The 5,933-nt window shown below is 52.6% G+C and overlaps 1 pseudogene; it reads right to left on the bottom strand.

Annotated features, from left to right (window-relative positions):
* Positions 1-5,500: 5,500 nt before the first annotated feature.
* On the bottom strand, positions 5,501-5,640 carry LOC129697714 (U6atac minor spliceosomal RNA; annotated as a pseudogene).
* Between the last annotated feature and the right edge of the window lie 293 nt (positions 5,641-5,933).

The raw sequence follows: 5,933 nt of genomic DNA, 5'->3' as shown, positions 1-5,933 counted from the left end.
TTAATACCAAGAACTGAATTATTGTTAATTGATGCAAATTTCCTCCACCTCTGGACTAGATGGCATTCATTATTTTCCACCTTAGAGCCCCATCAGCTATAATATAACTGAAAATTTACTGACCAGATTACTGGAGCAATGCTGAATACTGTTTGTCTACCATAGTGACCTTGATAGCTTCGGCTGGTAATAGCACAAGGTCTGTCTCAAGACCTACATGGCATTTGAGATTACCACTCTGCACAGCTGAATTACAGCCACTACGTTGTCCAATTATAGTTAATGAATTGATGGCTGTTTTATCACAACAAGATTGTTCGAGCCTCCTATTAATTCCAATCTCTTACCTCAAGGCGGAGTCACAGGCTAATTAATAGTTAAGAGTAATCCCAATAATGAATAAATCTAATTAGTGTAACCTTCTTTTTCTTGAACATAGTTTGAGGCTGAAACAGTAGTTTTTAACCACATACAGCGTTAGAATAGCCTCCAGACCTAACAAATGTTTTTGAGCTCTGAGCAGTCCAGGCATTGTTTTTAGTAAAGTGGTAAATGTAGATGACATGTGCATGTACCTTTAATATAGTGACCTCACCACTACTAACCACTCCCCATATCAGAAGTATAATTGCAACCTCCCCACCCATTGATCTCTCTCTAGCTCCTGTGACAGACCATGTACAGCTAGGGCAGTAACGTTTGTGTATTATCAATAAATAGTAGTAAAGACACAGTGTGTTGATGACTCCTCTTTACATGGTGTCACAATCGTACCTCTGCGCCTCCTGTTTGTCGGGTTTTATTTACTTTTGACCCAGTTCCCTATCCCTTGTTCTATCTCCCGTGCCATGGCTACCTCTTGCTGCAAGCCCGAGGTGCTTATCTTCGACTCGGACATTGCCCATCGGTGGGGTGTCTTTAGTCGCGATTTCCAGCACTACGAGACGATCGCCCATCCTGCTGCCACCGCTGAAATGCGGGCTTCTCTGCTCCTCAACCCGGCTGGTCGTTTGTATATGGTGCAGGTGAAGATGCTCAAGACCCGGTATGTCTTATGGCTAAGTTTACCGCGATGTGCGACATCCCCACTAACTGCATTTTAGAGCATTTTAAGATGTTCAGCCGGCGTCAGTTCCCTGGAGAATCAATCGACAACTATATCGCCGCGTTGCGACACATGGCCAGGTGTTGTCGCCTGGATGCTCTGACCCCCAATCAAGTGACCCAGGACATCCTAGTATATGGCCTTCTAGATGTAAAGCTAAGGGCTGAACTTCTGCGGAAGCCAGACCTGTCTCTGGACGAGGCTCTGCACGCCTCCCGCATGGCTGAGGCTGTAGCCTCGGCACTGTCGCCTGCTGATCATGAGATTAACTTTGCCAGTGCTGCTGGTCACCGGCGGAACGCTGGCCCGCCACGGCAACGGGGTTCCTCTGCACCCAGGGGCGGCAGCCCACGACGTTGCCCCAACTGCAATTTTGCCTCCCATCAGTTTAATGTGTGCCCTGCTTTGAGCAAAACATGTAATTTTTGCAGGAAGTTAAACCATTTCTCTGCAGCTTGCCGCTCCCATGGGAAGCCAGTTCCCGCTCCATGGAGAATGTTAACCAACCTTGCTCAAGTTGATTGCGAGCTTGGTTCCCAGTACCAGCCTGACAAACTCCCTTTGTCTGATACCAGTTCATCCCAGGGGGAGACCAGCATTTTTTTCACTCTTGGATGCACATGCCTTGATAACGGACCCTTCGGTTCGGGTTACTGTCAATGGTTCGACCTTCTCCGCAAAACTTGACACGGGGGCCGTGACAAATGTAATGTCAACAAGCCTTTTCAAAAAGATAAGAACTGATGAAATAGTGACTGTTGACAACTCCTGCCTGCATGCCTACGGGGGAGGCGTGCTCGTTCCTGTGGGAAAGGCAACCCTGCACTGCAAGGTCCTGAAGGCCTCTCGGCCCCTCACGTTCTACCTGCTAGACTCTGATAACATTACCTTGCTGGGTGCCCAGGCGTGCCAAGACCTCGGTTTGGTCTCCTTTCACCATGATATCCACCAGGTGCGGACCCTCATGGACCCCCTGCACGGATACCCCGACCGTTTCGACGAAAAGCTGGGCAAGCTGCCCAGCTGCTACAAGATTGCTGTCGACCCCAGTGTTGAACCAGTGATTCGCCAGCCGCACCGCGTCTCCTTCGCCATGAAGGACAAGGTGGAATCGATGCTGCTCAACATGGGCACCATGGGCATCCTGAAAGAGGTGAGTGATCCCACCCGGTGGGTCTCCACCATGGTTGTTGCCGCGAAAAAGGACAAAAGTGAAATTTGCATTTGCATCAACCCCAAGGACCTGAACCTGGCCATCAAACGCCCGCACTACCCGATGCGAACAGTGGAGGACGTCGCTGCACAGGTTGGTCCGGCCACTGTCTTTTCGGTCCTCGATGCCAAGAGCTCTTTCTGGCAGATACCGCTGGACAAGCGATCCTCCTACCTGACTACCTTCAGCACGCCTTCGGAAGGTTCCGATTCCTCCGCATGCCATTCGGGATTAACTCTGCCAGTGAAGTATTCCAGCGAACGATGGAGCAGCTGTTTGCCGGTCTGCCGTGTGCTATCATCATTGACGACATTCTGGTCTACGGTAAGGAAGTGGCTGAGCATGACCTCCACCTCCATCAAGTCCTAGATCGGGCCCGTGAAATCAACCTCAAGCTCAACCCAAAGAAGTGCCGTTTCCGCGTCCCGGAGGTCACTTACGTGGGCCATGTTTTTACTGCCTCGGGGCTGAAGCCTGACCCGCAAAAACGGCTGCTGTCTCCGGGATGTCCTCACCCACCGACGTGCCCAGCCTGCAGCGTTTCCTGGGCATGGTCAACTACCTGGGGAAGTTCATCCCCGACGTCAGCGAGCTGAGTGCGCCCCTGAGGGAGCTTATCAAGAAGGACACTGCCTGGGCCTGGTTCCCGCATCACCAAAAAGCTTTTGTCGTCCTGAAGTCTAGACTAGTCAGTACCCCCACTCTCAAATTCTTCGATCTACAGCGTCCCATCGTTCTCACCTGCGACGCTTCATAATTCGGTCTTGGTGCCGCCTGCCTGCAGCTCCACGATGGCCGGCAGCTGCCCGTTTCCTATGCATCCCGCACCATGACCCCGGCCGATCATCGCTACGCTCAGATTGAGAAGGAACTGCTTGCCGTGGTATTTGCTTGCTCCAAGTTCAAGGACTACATTCTGGGCAACAACTTCACGATCGAGACCGACCACCAGCCGTTGGTCACCATCCTAAACAAGCCGATCCACGTTGCCTCTTCCCGGCTGCAGCGCATGATGCTGCATCTCCAGCGCATCACTTTTAAAATTGTGTATCGCAAGGGCAAGGACATGTTCGTAGCCGACACGCTGTCCCGCGCGCCACTATCGTCCATTGATCGCCACCCATACGAATCGTCTGACCTGATGGTGCTTAACGTTAACATTGTGCCTTCACAGCAGATGCAGTCCATGGTCAAGCACACTGCCAAGGATCCTGCCCTGCAGCAGCTTGCCAACGTCACCCGGCAGGGCTGGCCTGACCGACGTTCATCCTTGCCGGCCGGTGCCGTGCCCTACTTCCTGGTCCGTGACGAGCTTGTCCTGCACGACGGTGTGGTGGTGAAAGGCCACAAGGTGGTTGTGACCGCTGCGCTGCGGGACCACTATTTTCAATCCGCCCACCGCGGTCATCCTGGGGCCGAGGCCACTCTGTCCCACGCCCAGAGTCAGTTCTACTGGCCCACCATGGCCCAAGACATCCGGGAGAGGGTCTCCGCCTGCTCTACCTGCAATAGCCTCGCTCCCCATCAGCAACGCCAGCCACTTCTGCAACAGCCTGCCCCTGAACTGCCCTGGATGGCTGTCGCCACTGACATTTTCGAGTGGCGTGGCAAACACTTCCTGGTCCTCGTTGACTCTTATTCCAGCTGGTTCGAGGTCGACCAGCTGCACTCCCTCACCTCTTCGGCCGTCATCGGGAAGCTTCGCCGCCACTTCACCACTTTCGGTTCCCCGGCGAGCCTCCAATCTGACAACGGCAGCCAGTTCACCAGTGCCGAGTTTCGGGGTTTCGCTGCCAGCTGGAACTTCCGACACTACACCAGCAGTCCAGAGTACCCGCAAAGCAACGGCCTGGCGGAGCGCGCTGTCCGCAGTGCTAAGGACTTGCTGGAGCATTGCAGACTGTCCGAATCCGACTTTTACCTGGCCCTCCTCAATCTTCGAAACATCTCCCGCGACCCTGCCTTGGGCTCGCCAGCACAGCGGCTGATGGCTCGCACTACGAGACCTCCACTCCCTGTGACCCAGCAGTCCCTCGTGCCCTCTGTTCTCCAGCCTGCTGCTGTCCAGGAATTGCCCTCAAGCACGCAGTGCAAAAGCGCTCCCACGACCAGTCCTGCCGTCCCCTACCGCGTCTGTTCCCCGGCCAAGTCGTCCGGATGCAGTCCCCCTCCGGTCACTCCAAGCTTGCCACCGTCGTCGGTGATGCTGGTTCGCCGCGGTCCTACCTGGTCGACCACGACGGTACTATCTACCGCCGGTCCCGCCAACATCTGCGGCTTGTCAACGAGCCCCCACCACCACCTGCCGACCCTTTCTCCCCTCCGTTGTCTGCCACACTGCCTGCCGCCCCACGCATGCCTCGGTCCCTGCCATCTCAGCTCGTCCAGCCCCGCTCTCCGCCTGACAGCCCTCGTTCCCCTGCCCATCCACCCGATGCTGCGCCTGCGTCCCCTCCTCTGACTCCGCCTACTCTTTCTCCTCCTGGATCCCCGGTTCAATCACCCGCTCCCGCTCCGGCTCCTGCTCTTCCTGCAGTGGGGGGAGATGGCGAGCTGCGTACCCGGTCCGGGCGGCTGGTTAAGCTGCCTGTCCGCTATGGTGAATTTGCTTAGATGTTTGCTCATCTGTTGTTTAACTGTTTGCTTACCTGCTCGTAGCGCATGAGCCATGGTTGCCCCGTCACTACTGTATTGCTTTTGTTTCCAAGGGGAAGGATGTAGATGACATGTGCATGTACCTTTAATATAGTGACCTCACCACTACTAACTACTCCCCATATCAGAAGTATAATTGCAAACTCCCCACCCATTGATCTCTCTCTAGCTCATGTGACAGACTACGTACAGCTAGGGCAGTAACGTTTGTGTATTATCAATAAATAGTAGTAAAGACATAGTGTGTTGATGACTCCTCTTTACAGTAAATAACCTGGGAACTGAAGGTAACCCATTTTGCAATGTTTATTATTGTCTTATCCAGATAATTTTCAAAATGTCTCCGATGATCTCTGTAAATGGGAGCATCTTAAGGAAATCAGATGCAAAAGTAAATGGCATTCTGCATCTTTTCCACAATAGACAGGTCACGCCTGTGAATTCCGTGCCTGCTCGAGCTACAATTCTGGCCCATTTTCCGAGCTAGTCCCGAAAGCCATTCCTGGCCATACTGAGCCTGCCCTGAAAGACAACTCTGGACAATTTCTGTGCTTGGAACCTTAGTATTGTGCAGTTTTACATGGTTAGATGCCATCCATTTGTTGTTGTAAGGCCACTAGGACCCCTTCCATCCTTATCAAGGGAAAATGCTATTTTCGTACAACACATAAACTAAACACATGTTATCATTAACATTAGTACAAACAAGTGTAATTATTGCCTAATTGTAGATGGTCCCATATTTCCCTGAGCCTGACTTGGGACTCGGATTTTAAGACCTCTGTCCAACTTTCATGCTGCCACGAACTTCAGTGAACTGCTTACTGTCATTTATAGCATGAGGGGAACTCTAGCCCCTTCTGGGTATTTTCCACCTTCGTTTGCGAGGATTCCCCTGTATCCATATGCATTTATTCCAGTACATTCCACAGACATGCTTTTAGAATTTTGAAGTTGGTT

The sequence above is a fragment of the Leucoraja erinacea genome, chromosome 5 (genome assembly GCF_028641065.1).
Source record: "Leucoraja erinacea ecotype New England chromosome 5, Leri_hhj_1, whole genome shotgun sequence".
NCBI lineage: Eukaryota > Metazoa > Chordata > Chondrichthyes > Rajiformes > Rajidae > Leucoraja > Leucoraja erinaceus.
This window is presented reverse-complemented; position numbering and strand designations above follow the sequence as displayed.